Below are 18,743 nucleotides of genomic sequence, written 5' to 3'. Positions count from 1 at the left end.
TATTTCTAACACATTAGTGAGATCTCAGTTGATGATCACAATAATGAAACTGATTAGCATTTCAAGTGGCTTTCACATTATAATTTTTAATATCCATCTCAGCCTACACAAGCAAAAGCGTAAGAGGTATTATGTTCAAGAAAAGGAGAAGGAGGAAGAGTTGGAAGAGAAGGAAAGGGTAAATGTGAAAAAAACGAAAATGTAACATGGCTTCCAACAAACGCCCGTGGGGACCCACGTGGTTGTTTGCATGGAGGCTTCTGAGAAGCGGATGGTAAGCCAGGATTAGATCTGCGGGGGTGATATTGAAGGAAACAACTAGTAAGTAGAACAAATAACAATCGTCAGGACATTATGCTGGCCTGATCGCTAAGAAAACAACAGGTTGAAAAAGACAGGTGGGAAGAGAGTCCAGATGTGCAGAACAGTTCTGACAGACTGCTAGGAGTCCACCAGCCAGTGCTGGCATTTAGTGGTGCAGAGTGGTGCAAATGGACGATGCTGTTCTCCTTGCTGTGTTCCATTAGGGCCTGGGAGCCTTCCCAAGAGCATCATAGACTGTTGAACACAGAGACCCCACAGCATTGATGTCTGTGTTGCTCCCCGCAACTGCAAATCTGACCACCAACATTTACTCATATAGAAAAGTACATTACATAGGCCTGGGATAGTATTGATTTTATTTATTTATTTAACAGGCAGGATTACAGAGAGTGAGAGAAAGAGGAAAAAAGAGAGTGAGAGAAAAAAGAGGGTGCTTTATTTGCTGATTCACTCTGTAAAAGGTCAAACCAGGAGCTTCTTCTGAGTTGGTATTAGGCCATGTTCTGTTGTTTTTCCAGAGAGGGAGATGGATTGGAAGTGGAATAGCCAGGATTTGGACCAGTGCCTATACAGGATGTCAACACACACACACACACACACACACACACACACACACACACACACACACATCTTATGGGATACTACTCAACCATAAAAAATGATGCAATTCTGTCTTTTGCAGCATCAATAGGGGAAGTACGGTTGCCTCTTTGGAATAGTATTTATGTAAAAATGAGATTTGCTCTGTTAATATTAATAAAATATTTTAAAAAAATATTCAGGCCACCAAGTTCTAAATGGCGATATTGTTGCATTCCCAGTCTTCTAAGAAATAAAATGAGAGCTACAACATGGAAAAATATTGTTTATAGAGTCATGAGGCCAACACCTACTATCCATGCGAAAATTTGTGTATTTTGGCAGCTGCTAAGAGAAGAACCATATTCAACACTAAAGGTATTCTTTAGTAACCCCTACTAGGTGGTACCTCTCCTGGCACTTTAGCACACTGTCTTTGCTTTTACCAAGAAACATCCTTTGATTTCTTTTTTTTAAATGACTTATTTTTATTTTCATTACAAAGTCAGATATACGGGAAGGAGGAGAGACAGAGAAGATGATCTTCCATCTGATGATTCACTCCCCAAATGACCACAACAGCCAGTGCTGTGCCGATACGAAGCCAGGATCCAGGAACTTCTTCCAGGTCTCCCACATGGGTGCAGGGTCTCAAGGCTTTGGACTGTCTTCAACTGCATTCCCAGGCCACAAGCAGGGAGCTGGATGGGAAGTCAGCTGCCGGGATTAGAACTGGCGACCATATGGGATCCTGGCACGTTCAACGTAAGGACTTTAGCCGCTAGGCCACTGTGCCGGGCCCTTTCCTTTGCTTTATTACATTTTCTTGTCTATGTGCCTATTTCCACTTTGGAAAAAATTACAAATATCAGTCTTCACTGTAGCAAAGGAGAGGGGGTGGGAGAAAGAACCTGTTATACATTAGAAGGACTCTATCAGTGAATTGAGTTAGAGAATAATCACAAAGAAGCAATCTCAAGTGCCATGTGTTGGAAAACAACATTCTTAATTAGGCTTCTTAATTTTCCACAGTATAAAATTAACCAACTCTAAATTCTGCAATTAAAATCAGTAACACATCACAGACAACCTCGCTAGAATTGCTATGCATCAGAAAATATATTTACATAGAAGAAATGATCAAATACAGAATTGAGAATAATTTTGTGTCTTTAAAAATATCGTTTAAAGAATTAGACACATTAAGAATGACCCAGATATTTAACAAAAAGTAAGCAATAAAAATGAATATTTTGTGTTGAATTAAATCGTAAGTAGAATTTAGCTAAGCAGAGAGTACACAAACTAGATTTATCAGAAGCATTGCTTAAAGTTCAGAACAGATAAGTAAGATTAAGGACAGTGATACAGTGGGTTAAACCAGTGCCTGTGACACCGTTATCCTATGTGGTCATCAATTCAAGAACCGGCAACTCGACTTCCAGTTGTTTCCTGTTAATATAACAGGAAAAGTAAGGGAGCTGTCCAAATGTTTGGGCCCCCACACCCACATGTGGGACCAATAAGGCACATTGAGTTTCCAACTTTGTACTGGAATAATCCTGGCTGTTGCACTCATTTGAGGGGTGGACCAGTGGATGGAACTGTTCTCTTTCATTCACGCACACATGCTCTCTCTTCTTCTCATCCGTTCCATTGGTAACTCTACCTTTCAAATAAACTAAATAAAATTTTAGAATGACAAATCCAATCTGGGAAGGATTTTATAAGGTGAATAAAGAAAAAGAATAAATAAAGTATCTAGGTCAAGCTTTAGAAGGGAGTATACAGACTTCAGGAGCAAGCAAGTGTGGGGAGAAGTGGTGGAGATTAATACAAAGGCTGGCATTTTGTTCAGTAGAAGCTGCCCAAGACTCCCATGTTCAATATTGTATGACCTGGATTCAAGTCCTGGCTCCATGTTCAGACCAGCTTCCTCCAAATATGCCATCTGAGATGCAGGTGATAGTTCAAGTGCCTTGGTTCCTGCTGGGATAGGAGTGAGCTGGATACTGTCAGCCTTCTGACCTCAGCCTTATCCAGCTTTGGACTTTGCAGATCTTGCGAAACCTCTAATAACATATTGTATTTTACATTAGTTGTCTTCCATATTAGTTACCGAGAGGAGTGTATCTAATTGTTGTGTATGGCCATGCCACCCTGAACGCGTCTGATCTCCAATAGGAGTGTATCAGAATTCTTTTCCTTCGATTTATCCTATCTATCTAATTTATTTCATGTTGGCCATTCTAACTGGAAAGGCATCATATCTCACTGTGATTTTAACCTGCATTTCCTGAGCTTTTTTTGTGTTAAAGATTTATTTTTATTTGAAAGTCATAATTACAGAACAGAAGAGCAGAGAGGGAGAGAGAGAGCAGTCTTCCATCTACTGGTTCATTAACCAAGTGGCTGCAATAACCGATGCTGAGCCACTCCAAAGCCAGAAGCCAGGAGCTTTTCCAGGTTTCCCAGAAGGATGCAGGGACTCAAGGACTTGAACTAGCTTCTGCTGCCTTCCCAGATCATAAACAAGGACCTGGATTGAAAGTGGAGCATTCAGGAATACAACTGGCATCCACATGGGAAATATTAAAATCGTGTTTTAGTTACTCACTGTGCCCATCGCAACTCTTTGACATCTTTCTTTGCACTATTTTTTCTTGCAAGCTCCGCTGTGACCCAAACAGCCGGCCATTCGAAGTGGAAGACAGGGGCTGTTGCTCTCAGCCGTCAGTGCTGTGATGAACGCAATCACAACAGATGCGACCCTATTTTAGGAACTGGTGCATTTGTTTCCTTGATAACTGCATCATGTTTATTCAGTCAAATCATAGTCAACTATTCACTGCTCTCTTATTGCCAAGGCTTTTATTAGTAGATGCTGAAAACTTCAATCTCACTGGTTTATGTCCTTGATATACTCAGAGATAAAATAATCCATTATCTCCATGATTTTGTAAAGGCAGACTGGATATAGCTTTCCCCCCCAATTATCACAAAGTAATGATCCATTGCAATTTTTGAGTCAAATATACTGCGTAAGTAGTAAAATATTAGGATTTTTCCCCTAATTTTTAGAGATGGAACTATTTTTTTTAAAGTATATGTGAATCAACTAAATGTTTTTATATGAATTCTATGGATCATTGGAAATACTCAATACTTTTTTCTTATTTTATGGTTAAAAGGATCACCCAATAAGTTTTCCAAATGTTTGTTGCTACCCTCTGCCTGTGTGTCATAGTAGGAACATACATATTCAGTTGCTAAGCACATGTATTGGTGGGTTTGATATGCCATAAGCCTTGTGCTAATGTCACAAAGTATGTTACATTTAAAAGAACATGAAAGTAGGGAAACGTGAATTGATGTTGTGTGGTGAGAAACTTTGATGAAGTTGTATAGGGTTTAAAAATTGATTACTTTGGGGCCCGGCGCGGTGGCGCAAGTGGTTAAAGGTCCTCGCCTTGCACGCCCGGGATCCCATATGGCCGCCGGTTCTAATCCCGGCAGCCCCGCTTCCCTTCCAGCTCCCTGCCTGTGGCCTGGGAAAGCAGTCGAGGACGGCCCAAAGCTTTGGGAACCTGCACCCGCGTGGGAGACCCAGAAGAGGCTCCTGGCTTCGGATCGGCTTAAAAAAATAATAATAAAAAAAAATTGATTACTTTGAAGGTTGAAGGGGCCAGCTAGAGTGAAATAAGTAAAATTTTAATACTGGGCCCAGTTCTGTTGCCTGGTGGCTAAACTCCTTGCCTTGCATCCACCAGGATCCCATATGGGTGGCAGGTTCACATCCCAGCTGCCCACCTTCCCATCCAGCTCCCTGCTTTTGGTCTGGGAAACCAGTAGAGAATGGGCCAAGGCTTTGGGACACTGCATCCACCACGGGAAACCCTGAAAAAGCTCCCGGTTCCTGCTGGCCACTTGAAAAGTGAAACAGTGAATGGAAGATCTTTCTCCCTGTCTCTCCTTCTTTCTGTAAATCTGACTTCCTCTACCCCCACTGCTAAAAAACAAAACAAAACAAACAAACAAAAAACAAAACCTGTAAAAATATATTGAAGTAAACCTAGAGAGCATAATTTAGTTTAAGAATGCTAATTAAATACTCCAAAGTTTTTGCAAGTTAGAAAATTGATTTATAGAATTGTGAGAACAGATTAGACGGTCAGGACAGCCAAGGTGATGTCAGGAGTTTGTGGTAGTTCCCAGAGGAGGTGACCGCTGTCAAGCCTGTCCGTTGCAGGAAGGAGAAGCAATGAACAGATCAATAAATATTCACTTCCCAGAAAACATCAAAATTGAAAAGAAGCTCATATTTAACTGAGAAGCCATCAGTTAGTTTTTAGAAATACTGAAATTTATGTATGTGAGACATCAAAATTTAGGAATATAGGATGATTAGATATGCTACTTAAATTTATGAAAAGCTAAGAACTTAATACAAATTTAGGTGCAAATAAAGTAACAATTATTTGGATAATTAAAATGGCATGAAAGTGAAAAGGACATGGTGACTTGTAACTGAAATCCGGAAAGCACTGACATTTTTAAATGCTGAACCATTGGTCTAACATGGATGGGTTCTTATTTATTTACTATCTCAATCTTATGTAAAAATCTGAAAGTCTCTCAAGTATACAGTGAGAAAGGCTGTGGGAAGTGTATTAATTATGTTCGAAGGTTTTTACGAAGTTTTGAAACATTAAATTTTTATTAAAAAAAAAAAATCCCAGGTACTAGCTGATCTCAGAGAAACCTATGTAAAATTCTAGGCTTAACTGAAGAGGAAAAATAGAATGAATTCAGATTATTATGCATGTTAATTGATGTTTCTGGTTAACTTAACTTTTAAAAACTTGTAACCAAACAACTTCTGTGTCTTCTGCTTTGGTCTGAGGACTTCAGAATACATATGGAAGACTGATTTGAAAGGTAATTATTGAAAACACTAACCTTATTTCTCAGGATAAGCTCAATAAAATCTCACACATTATTTATAAAAATATCAGATCAGCCAGTTATTTGTTACTGAAACACTGAGTCTTTTGGGAAATTAAACAAAAGTGTTAATAGGGAAATAAAAGTAGTACGGATTACAGTATTTTCAGCCTTTTTCCCTGTCGTAAGAATTTAATCTTGATCTCATTTACCCATATGTACATCCTCGGTGCTGCTGACACTGCAGATCTTGTTGAGGCTGTAATTTACAGGATTGTATTAAGCTGTTCAAGGCTGTCCTTATAATATATTTATTCCTGATGAGTTCGTTTCTGCACTGTCAGCTCAATGTATTATAATCTATCATTTTAGATCAGCAGAATTTCTACTCTCATTTTGATTTTGTGTAGTCTCTGCTTTGAGATGCCATAAATTAATTGTGAATTTATATCTTTACAAGGACTTACATACACTGTTGTATTGAATGGATGTAAGTCATTCAAACTATTTGAGATGTTTTGACATAAAAACACATGCTAATATTTAAACAGTAACTCTTAATTATGAAATCACTAAAAGCTGTGGAGTACAATTTTGTGTGACTCATGAAATCAAATTTTTGCTTAAACGTTACTTTCAAATACCTTATCAATCATATATATGTATTTTTCACCAACTGATGCAATTAAATAATTTTTTGTTTTGTGTGAACTTGATATGCCAAAATTTATGTTGTAATGTATACCTATATTTACAATGCTAACATACTTTCAAAATTCAGACCACTAGTTATCTCCATTGTCTTAAAATAAAACCATGTGTCTTTTTCATTGATCCTATGAATGTTTTTGTATGTGTTTCATTCATCATTCTCTTATAAACAGGGAATCTTTTCCAATGATTATGAATTTTTACTGTAGAACAAAATATTGTTCATGCTAACTCAAATGCCAAGATCCATTTTACAAACCTATTAAAAATGTCAATTTTTATTCAATTGCATGCTTTCACAAAAGACATTTCTAAGAAATCAGCAAGTCACTTTAACGTTATATTTATATATGGGATTTGGGATTAGTATCTTCAGGCAGTGTTCCAAAGTCAGCACATTAATTTAACTTGCTAATATAGTGCCATTATAATCAGAATTAACTGCAAACACTGATATTTAGGAAAATATTTAGTCTCCTGGTCATGAAGAAAACAGTAGGGGTGTACATGATGCACTCAAAAGTTTTCAGGTACTGGCTAGCATGGTGGCTTAACAGGCTGATTCCCATCCTGCTAGAGCCAACATTTCACCTGGGCACTGTTTCTGGTTCCGCTGCACCTGCGGTTATGGCTGTTACACTTCTGATCCAAATCACTGCTTATGGACTGGGACCTAGAGAGGATAGCGCGCATGGCTCTGCACCGATGTGGGCTGCTGGGAAGAAGCTCCAGGCTCCTGGCTTTGGATCAGTTCATCTCAGGCTACTGCAGCCTTTGAGGGAGTGGATCAGCAGACAGAAGATGGTTCTCTCTGTTACTCCTCCCTGAAAATTTGCCTTCCAAATAAAAACAAATAATTCATTTAAAAAAGTATTAAGAACCTTGGTTGATAAAACTTGTTATCTGTGTGTCAAAACACACAAATTAAACAAATTTGAATTTACATATGAGCAGCACACTATTATTTCAGTTGAAACTTTAACATTTTTTACTAATTATAATGTTGCACAAGTAGAATATTTTGAGGGCAGGAAAAATATCAGAGAAAACCATGCCTTTGTAAATGATTTTGACACTTTTAAAAAGGTTTTTGATTGCTATATAGTGATGATCCTTAAACAAAATTAACAAAAATAAAATGATTTTTTTCTGAAAATTCCAAAAGGCCCAGTGTTACGAGGAGTAAGCCATAAAGGCTCCATTTTGCCAAGATTGACCACGTTGTGGTCACGTGGGTGGGGAGAAAAGATACTTGGGGAAAGTTTTCAGCTTAAGGTTAAGGACCTTTATGACTCAAATTACGCCCCCAGGGGCCCTCAGTGATGGGGTGCACTCAACAAGCAGGTGATGCCAATGGGTTTCTCTTCTTATGTAGCCCTGTGAAAGGGAGAGCCCTGTTTGGAGAATTTTATTTATTTTCCATTTTTTCTATGAAGATGATTCTTATCTGGTTTCAACAATGCAGTCATTAATAATGTTTTCATATTAAAACTTCATTTTTTTGTTTCAGAATTTACAACATAGCCAAATCCTTTTTGCTAAATGTATATTTAAATGATATTAATTATTCCTTTTGGGAGAAATGTTGCAACACAGAGAAAAGGCAACCAACAGAAGAGGAATAACTATTGGGGAACCATAGTTCTGATTAGTGGCTAATGTTCAAATGTTTGAATAGCCCATGCACTCAGAGAACGAATGCATTTTTAAATAATTTTTTAAAGAGAGCAAATGTCATGTATTACATATGTAGTTTTTTAAACACATCAATGCTTCACGCCTTTCTCCGTCTCCCTCCCTTATTCCTTCCTTTCTTTTCTTTCAACAATGACATACTTTCAATTTTCTTTATACTCATTTGCTTAATACTCCATGTAGCATAGAGCACAACAAAAAATAAGTAGACAAAAAATTGTTGTTTCTCAAGAGTATAGACAATTATTGTAAACAATAATAAAAACTCAAACCGTCAATTTCACTTAGGCACGTTACATTTTTGGTATTCTGTATATTGGTTACCACAAATGTGGTGTTTTCCTCTGGGGATTTCAAAAATTCTATGCAATAGAATTAACTCATGTAAATCTGTATGCTTGATACCAGTGTTGTGGAGTAGCACATAAAGGCAATCTCCATGATGCCAAAAAATGCCTAAGGGCATCTGTTCCAGACCCACAGCTTCACTTTGATCCAGTTCCCTGCTGGGAGACTGGAAAGAGCCAAGGAGGATGGCCAGAGCTCGAGGCCCTGCCATCTGTGTGAGACCTGGGGACAGCCCTGGCTCCTGGTTCCATCGTCGCCCTGCCTCTGCTGCTGCCATTTGAGGGGTGAATTAGCAGATGGGAGCTCTCTCCGTCCCTCCTGCTCTCTTTCTGTAACTGCCTTCCAAAAAAGTAAATCAATCTTTTTAAAATAATGTACTTTTATTTTCAGAAATACCTATTTTATTGATTTAATATTACTAGAAAATAATATCATGAAGTTTTTTTTTTTCAAAAGCTTTTTGATTCCCAAGCCAGGTACAATAAAACAGATGGTTCTTTTTTTTTTTTTAATACGGATTGATAATCAGAATGAAATAGTATGAATTCAAGGTTATGCATAGCAATCCAATCCCAGGAAGCTCTTTCTGGTGCTTTCCTTGTGCTAAAAAAAAAAAAAAAAAGCAATTGCCATTTCTATGTTCACCCTGAATTTAGTTCTGATTTTTAATTAACACCAAGTCAGGAATCTTCCTTTGAAAGATTCTATTCCCATAAGTGTGGTCTTCTAATTTCTAAATAAACACTAGGTTTGCAAAGCCTGCTGATCGGTTTAATTGGGCTCCTTTAATTTTCCTTTCCACAAATCCCTGGATCAAAATCTGATTTCACCTCTAATTCAGAAGAGTTTCTGTCTTATTTGAGGTATGGATATTTTGTTTTCTATCAACTCTCTCATTTATCCGATTTCATTGAAGATATTGGAGGGTCGAAGGAGCAGTTAAAGAAGGCTACGAATTCAAGAGAGAAATCTGCCAACAGATTAGCTAGATCATTTTCCTGTATTGGTTAAACAACAACAACAAATGCAGCTCATAACTTTCCCTGGTGCTTACCTTGAAAGAAATGCAAGCACACAAACAAAAACTCACCCTGGTGACTAAGGCACGATGAGCTGGCAACTCAGTGTTCTGATGTCTGACTTACACGTTTCATGAGTGTTTATTTAAGCCTGTTTTACTTTTATAAAATATATGTCATCTTATAAGTGTATATCATTATTTCCCAAAGAAAAGTAAAAAACAAAAGCATAAAGTATCCCGTATTTATTAAATGATGAGAGGGACAAAGCTAGAGTAAAAAATTGCATGGCCAATGTATATGTCCAAGTTTGATTGGCTCAGAAACCTAATCATAAAAAAGTCTAAACGTGTGGTTAAATTTTATTCCTAAATGTGTCCGTGGGGATGTTTTTTGAGAAAAGGGGCACTTATATCAACAAACTCAGTAAGACTAATTTCTGTTCTCTGTGTGTGTGTGTGTGTGTGTGCATGCACCCTTTTGCTTAAGGAATCCTTTGAAAACAAAACAAAATAGAGGAAGGGAGGACCCACCATCTGGCTCACTCCCAAGGTGCAACTGCAGTCTCCTTCCAACTCAGTGCTCATTTGTTTGGCTAGGGCTGAAGTGTTCACTTCTGTGTCTGTAGCTTTCAGATGTTGGAACTGCACACCCAGTCTTTGCAGGTCTCCACCTTGCTCGCAGCCCAGCAAATTGTATGACTTCTTAGCCTCCACAATCATGTGATGCAGTACTTCTCAGCGGTATCTTCCTCTCTCCTGCTCTCATGCTCTACCTTTCTCATTCGTTCTGCTAAAACACACACACCCACAGACAAAAAGGGAGAGAGAGAGAGGGAGGGAGAGAGATTATACTCTTCTGAAGTCTTGCGAACTTTGTTTGTTACAGCTGGACTCTGCCTTTCCACTGTAGATATTTGTAGAAAAGCAAGCACTAGAATGATCCACTTCTTTAAAATAATCTGAAACATAGTAGTTTGTGAATGGATAAAATAGTTCAGAACATCTAAGATATTTTAAGAAAATTTGCAGCTCTGCCGAAATGTTGAAATGATGTATTTATATATTTGTTCAATTGATTTTAGGATTAGCACAGCTTATTTTCTTGTCATATAAATATTTATCTAGTCATATCCCTGTTCATTAGTCAATCTATTTTGTTTTTTTCTGATGTACTTCAGCTTAAGTTGTAGAGGTAAATTTGCTTTATTTGTACATTTCATCCTACACGTTAGTAGCAATAATTCAGCATTTTATTTTCTTTCCTTTTTTAGATAACAGTATTTTTTGACATGTAAACTATTAAGTATGCTCTTTGTAAAATTTGAGAAAGGTGTTTTTTGCATAAATGAAAATTCTATTTTCATCCTTGTCAAAGTTTCCACAAGCATTTTTCTTGAATCTTCTTTTGTTAAGATTTATTTATTTATCTTATTTGAAAGACAGATCTTGTACGGTAAGTATAGACAGAGAGGTCTTGTGGGCCTTGGTTCACTCCCCAAATTGGCACAATTATTGTCATAACTAAATCAGCTAGAGCTGAGCTTATCTGAAGCCAGGAACCAGGAGATGCTTACCGGTCTCCCATGTGAGTCCAGCAACCCAAGAACTTTAGTCATCCTCTGCTGCTTAGCTGAGCTACAAAGAGGGAGCTGGATTGGTATTGGGGGCACTGAGACTTGAACTGGCACCTCTACAGGATACGAACACTTCTGGGGGGAGGATTTGTTTGCTGTGCAATGCCTCAGTCTCCCAGGGTCTTTTTTGGCCCTCCATATTTCATAATCACTCGTCAACTTTTCTGCCCTCAAAATTAGTGCTCCTGGTCAAGAAAGTCATAAAAACGAAAGCCCATGCTACCTTCAGCTAGTGTTTTAAAGTCATGTAGTCACATTTGATCTGAAGTAAGAATATATGCATTTTGCACATTTAGATACACACATATGTAAATGCCACATCTCTTTATTAAAGTTAATCTTTGTTAAATATAAGTCCATGCATAGTGTTTAGTAAGACATATTTTCTGAGGTTTTTTTGTTTGTTTGTTTTGAGGCCATCAATATGATTGTACAACATAAAGTTTTTTTCCACCAGAATCTCTTTCATTTTTCACATTTAAAATATTTTCCATACCTCATATGTGCATACTTCAATTTTAAACTATTCTATGTATGCCTTTAGAAAACTGTTCAGTGTTTTTGGCCCCAGTGCAATAGCACAACGGTTAAAGTCCTCGCCTTGAATGTGCCGGGATCCCATATGGGCACTGGTTCTAATCTTGGCTGCCCTGCTTCCATTCAGCTCCCTGCCTGTGGCCTGGGAAAGCAGTTGAAGACGGCCCAATGAGACCTGGAGACCTGGAGAAGGTTCTTGGCTCCTGGTTTTGGATCGGGAGTGAATCATAGGACACAAGGTCTTCCTCTCTGTCTCTCTTCCTCTCTGTATATCTTCCTTTCAATAGCAATAAATAAATCTTAATATAAATAGAAAACTGTTCAATATTTTTAACGTAAAACTGGTGTTTCAGTTCTTTGAAATTAATGAACATCATTATTTATATTAAAATTTTTTTAAAGATAGGATTGTCCGTAAGGACATAGATCACTATAAAGCTGCTTGTTTCGCCCATAACCATGCTTAACCTGCTGTGAAACACTGTAAAGTTTGTATTCTAGTCTGTCTTTGTTTGAAATTTTCAACAGAACTTGTCTTTCAAAAAAAAAATCAACTCAAATATTTATCTTTTGGAATGAGTGGCAGTGAATCAAAAATGGCACATTACATAATTAAAATCAAACCTGATTACCTGTTTCAAAATGTCAGTATAATAAGCAGAGATATTCTGAGCTAAAATAATTTTATATCCAGTTGAGGAATTTGCTTTTAAAGTGCACAATTTTTAAAATGCTCATTCAATAGGATTGCAAAATGCACTTTTGAAAAGACTAATAGTATATGACTAAATGTGACTATCAAAGGGAAGCATCGTTAAAAATTGGGATAGATATATTCATAGTTAATGACAATTGTGCACTTTTTAAAATCAAGCTAAATCATGATATCTGTTTCTATTTAAATCTCAACATTCATTTATGCCGTGGGAAGATCTTGGCCCCCAGATGTAAGAGTAAGATTTAATTCCTGATGTATAGCTTCACTCTAGCGAGCACAGTGGCAGTGTCTCTGGCATGTGGGGTGAACCGCAAGGTGGAAGCTCTCTGCTTGCCTGTCTCTATTTTCCTCCTCGTCTCTCTACCATTCGGTATTCTCATGTGTATAATGTATTGAAAGATAAGAGGCTGCTTACACAGAAAGTGTGAAACAGTATGGATTGCTCAATATTAGCATAGGAGATGAAACCAAATCCAAATTAATAATCTATGAAGACAAATAGAAATTGCTTCTCAACTTTCTGTTATGTATGTTTCGTACTTCTCAGTTTAAGATTTCAAAGCAATATATAGTAAAACTTTAAATGTAATAACTTACCATTAAACTATTTCTTTCTGGATTTATATGGAAAAAGTATGTTGTATTTCATTTATTTGTATTATAAATACTTATGTTAAACCATATAACATCAAGTTTCATCATAAGATTGTAATCTAAAAATGATGAAAAAATATCCAACTGTGGGTTAATGCAAATGTTTTGGAAATCTTGATCTAGTCTTATTTTGTATATGCAGTTGCAACTTAAACATCCTGAAGTAGTGCTAGCAATATTAAATAAATAAAGTCACATGTAAAAGAAACATTTTTACTGTCTCTCATAGAGCTGAAATAGCTTGTCATAATGTATATTCATGGTTTTGAGAGAATAATTAAAAGCTTTTTTTGTATGAAAAAAGAATCCCTATCATAGCATGAATGAGCAAACATACACTGATTTATCTAAGATTTATCTAAGACTTGATTAAATTTTAAAAATTAATCCTAAAAAATAAAGTCCATTTGATTAATTCTCTGTGGAAATTCTGCTGGTTTTCAACTTCTCTCATTATTTCACAGTGAAGTCCAAACTAAAAAAAAAAATTGAAGTACAGTCTTGCAAAATATAAGACAGAGCATTCTGGACAATCATGGATTTTATTAGCACAAAAATATGGAGAAGAAAATGAGTGGATAAATTCTAAATATTTAAGAGGCTCACAAAGAAGTCACACGTGGCTTAAGTACTTTGTTTTCTGAAGTGTTTATTAAGATTTTGTATGTTAGGTGGACATCAACAACTTCAAGGATGGTTAGCTCATTTGTGTCTTTGAATTTAATTCAATGAGTTTGTTTTTCTTAATTAAAGCCCAGGGTATCTGCAAACAAAGAGGAAAATGAGCTATTTGGCAATTTCTGGACTGTGGTTATTGTGAATAAGATGCCATGAACATTTAAATGCATATGAATTCTTTTGTCTTGAACTACCAGGAACACACATATGTTTTCAGTTCTTAGTTATTTTTGTTGTTCTTGACGTTATTTGAACTTTTGGAAATGCTCTTGCTTTCTGTAAATTGGCAAAATATTTAAAAATAACTGTGATACTATTTTATGTGCCACCTACTTTTTGCACAATAAAATTTCAGTGAATCTTGATAAAATATTGTTAGAAGCAAAATCCTTCAGCTTCTTAGTGGTGGCCAACACGGAGGTGTTATAGAGGAATGAACGTTTAATTTTCATCATCAAGCAAAGGACATTATGTCTGAGTTCCTCTATTTCTGCATTGTAGAATACAGCCATTTTGTGATAACATAATTAACTGAATGTTGCTTATTCATTTCAACAGTCCATTTTAATGCTATTAATCTTCTACATTATTTTCATATATGTTATTATTATCTGTCTGCCCACTCTCAAAATTAATAAGATAATCATATGAGGTTGTACTATACATATGTGCATAATAAGCAAATAAATTATTCCTACTTCAACATAAAGCATAAGTAAAATTGTTTACTAAAATGAAATGTGTGATGTTCCTGATATCAACCTTTTAATTCTTTACATAAAATTAGTGAGCTGCATTATGAATAAATTTTTTCACTTTAAATATAAAATATTGCACAACAGTGGCTCAAATTACACACATTAAAGTTTCTAAAATGTTTGTTGCTTTGAAATCTTGTACATCAATGACTTCAGTATCTAAGTGTCCCATTATGTTCCTCTTGCTGGATCATTAGCTCCATTTCAAAATGATGTTTCATAGACAAATCAATTCCTGATGAATGTGTCAGGCTTTACATGCAGAATTATATGAGTAAAATTCCTGGTGATGGAAACAACTGGCTAACTACTATAATTGACTCCCCAAGGGCAAACAATCAAATTCTTAATAAAAAAAATGTCACTCATAGTAAAACGTAACATAAAATTCTCACATGTAGCTCAACTTAATACTATACAAAAGTCTACAAATATTCGCAAAATGACTGACAAATATGCAGTTTGTACATTTGATGATTCACAAATATGCAGTTTTTGCTTTTGTATGTATGTATTTAGATGTAATACAAATTATTGTAAACTATGAAATACTTTCATTATATATTGAAAACTCCTCTAAATCTTTGAAAATAACTTGAAAACATAATTACAGTATTGCAAGCTGCAAATGAAGAGACCTTGTCAACTGTGAATAATTCTTTACAAAAGAGTTTTATTAAAACTTTTCATTTAGTATGGGTACGCTCCTTACAAACATCATAATAAAATTATCTAATATGGGAATGAGCATTTGATGTTTGGGATACCCATGTCCCATAGCAGATAGCTGGGTTCTGGTAATGACTCTGTTCCCAGTTCTAGCTTCCCAATTATGTGCACCTTTAGGGTGCAGCAGATAGTGGCTCAGGAAATTGCGTCCTTGCACCAATTTGGGACTTTCTTCACTCTAACCTCAACCTGGATGAGCATCAGGACTTGTGAGCATTTGAGGAAAGCTCTTCAATCTCTCTCACTTCTGTGACATCAAGTATTTTCTTTATATTCTGTGGATGAGTGGGATCGTGAGGTATCTGTGTTCCTGTTTTTGGCATACTTCAGTTGATATAAGCACTCCCAGCTCCATCCATAATGTTGCACATGATTCAATTTACGCTTCTTTTTATGGCTGATGAATAATCTATGTACCATACGTTCTTCTTTCATCACTTGATGAAAGTGTAGGTGGGACCCTCTGTTCAGGGTAAAGCAATGAATTGTTTTCATTCTCGTTCAGTTAAATGTCAGCTGTTGTCCTTTTAGGGTGACGTTCTGCCTAAGGATGCATTTCTTCCTGGCCCTCTTGAGCAGATAAGGCTATACGTGCTGTACAAAGCTCACTCCACAGGACGGCATAGGGATGCAGCCATTACTACACACGATGCCGTCTCCTGCAGTGAACTTTATGTGGCATTTACAGTGATGTCTCTGTTATCACTGTGATATAATTTAGCTTATTAGATGATGAATTCTGCGAAGGGAGATATGCTCACCTCATCATTCTACAAACAGGCAGTGCAGGTCGTGATCCTCATTATCTATGCAATGTTTCCTTATCTTTCATTAACTTGTAGTCATTGCTATCATTTCAGTTAGCTTTAGTCAAGGTTTACAATCGGGCATGGAACAAAAAATTTAATGTCTACAATTGGAATTATTTATAAATTGTTTGGCCAAAATGTTGAATTTTCATTTAATATATTATATTCACACACACACACACACACACACACACACACACACACGTATACCCCTTTTCCAAAACATTTCCGGGAAGACAATTATTGAACTGATGATATTCTAATGATGGTGTCTAATAGAAATAGTCACGTTTGCTTTCCTGTATCTTCTGAATGATTGTTACCAATTTTAAAAGATTTTATTTAAATAAAATGTAAATATAAGAAACATATGTGAAGTAATGAACTCTATGTAGTAGTAAAATTTTCATGGGAAAAATATCTTTACACAAAGTTCACTTTAATATGGCAAGAAAAAGAGCTAAATTTTGTAATAATTTGGTATTAGAAAAAAGTGATTTAAATAAATATTGGAAATGTTGTCATTTACTCTAATAAAACTTAAATTATGTACATATTATTTATTTGGGGATAAGAGTGTATTGTGTTGGGATAAAACAGTTGTTTTTTTCACAGTTAAATTGGCTAATGGTATCTGTCCATAGGATTCAACAGCAGAAGCTTCACAAATAAAATTACTGAGCTGTAAATAATACAGCGTGGATACAATTTAAGACTTCATGCCCAATGCTTTCAATTTGAAATAAAAGAAACATCTCAGGACCATATATTTATAAGTTGGAATGAACGGATGCAATTAAAATAAATTGACTGGCGTGGTTTAATTAATTTTTTTCTTACATTTCTGGTTGAACTGCTCACTAAGCATAGGTTATAACTTAATCCAATATAACTTTAAGAAATATCCATATAAGAATTAAACTTTCACTGTCATTCTGACTCACGTCTTTTTCAGAGTGTTGGATCACTGTTCACAGATCATTAATGTACTTCTCTATTATGCTACTCAAAATCCTCACTTAAATTATTCCAGTTCGATGTAGTAGACACAGAGTCATTCATACAGGGTGATTTCCCCTGACCTTCCTTGCAAGTCACTTAATCTTCAGCTGTGTTGCCTGTGAAGTGGATAATTTTGCTCAAGATTTCAGTGTGAGGTGGGCTTCCATCCCAGGAGAACTTTGCTATCAAATTGTAATTAAATTCTGAGCTTTATAACAACCCCCCCAAGTTTCTTTTTTCTTTTCTTATTTGTTGTTGTTCATTACCTTCATGACCATTAATGTCATCACAGACTTGCCAAGGTGCATTTTAATAAAAATCTGGTGACATTGAATGCAGTAACTATGATAAATCTCTCTCTCTGTCTCTGTCTCTCTTTGTTTCTTTTTCTTTCTGTAAAATCTTACTTATACATTTGAAACCAGATACATCAGAGAACGCGTTTTTAAGAAGGTGAAAAGCAAGAAAAACATTTGGTAAGAACTGAAGAATTGCTACATGTACAAGACTTTTGATGGATTATCCTGGCTGCAGGTTCTTCATCATAAGTAGTAACTTCTTCATCTTTAGATTCACAAAGCATAGTTATATTAAGAATGACAAATAAGGTAAGTATGAACTAGGGGTGCATTATCACCTTATGATTCCTTCTGGTGAAAACAAGGACATTGGATAAAACCTCTGGGAAAACAGCAGGTGTCAAACGTTGGAATAACATGCTGGCAAGTAGCTCCTGGTGTCCTGGGGCCTACTTGTGTTTTGTTAAGATAACAAAAGTAAAAATATCAGTCTAAAATAATGCAGCACCTGGGAATCCAAGTCTGACTTGAAATCACGTTCTTTTTGTTAGATGACTGCACTGATCCGGGTTCTCCAGAATTAAAATCGAAACAAAAAAAAAATAAAGTGTGTGTGTGTGCACGCGCCCGCAAATAATGCTTTGTGACACAAATATATTGCTTGACACAATTTTGGAGGCTGAACCTTCCACTCTTTGCAGTGAGTAAGCTGAAGGTCCAAATGAACTTTTGTGGCATTCCTGAGTCTGCAGACTTTAGAACGGGAAGGGGCACTGGTGTAAAATCCAGTCTAAATCCAAAATGAGGGGAAAAGTGACTTCCCAGCTTGCAGGCACTCTAGCAGAGACTTCTCCAGTCTTTTATTCTATTTAGTCCGTCAGTGAACAGGATGAGGCCCAGTCTCACTGGAAAGCCCAATGTGCTTGACTCAGTGCACCGTTGTAATGTTCATCTCATACAGAAACACAGTCCTGAGCACACGTAGGGAACAGGTGTAACCAAATGACGGGACACGCTGTGTCCCAGACACAGATAGTACCCATCTTATTGACTGGCTCAAAAAATTACAGAATATAGCAAAGCTGCCATTTTAGATTTATTTGTTACACAGTAATAGACAATAAGCAAGAAAGGAGAATAGTTTCCATTTCCGTTGAGAAATACATGAAAAAGAGCTCTGCCTGGTAATTTAATTGGGGTGTTAGAGCAGGGGATTTTATGTAAACAACAAAATCCCTTAACAATGAAAATAATGCCAAATTATAACTGCAAATTTGTGTGTACTTATTGAAGAATTGAGAAT

This window comes from Ochotona curzoniae, unplaced genomic scaffold, assembly GCF_017591425.1.
Source record: "Ochotona curzoniae isolate NIBS_2020 unplaced genomic scaffold, NIBS_Ocur_1.0 contig_2754, whole genome shotgun sequence".
In the NCBI taxonomy this organism is placed as follows: Eukaryota; Metazoa; Chordata; class Mammalia; order Lagomorpha; family Ochotonidae; genus Ochotona; species Ochotona curzoniae.
The sequence above is the reverse complement of the archived record's forward strand: the minus strand, read 5'-3'. Positions refer to the sequence as shown.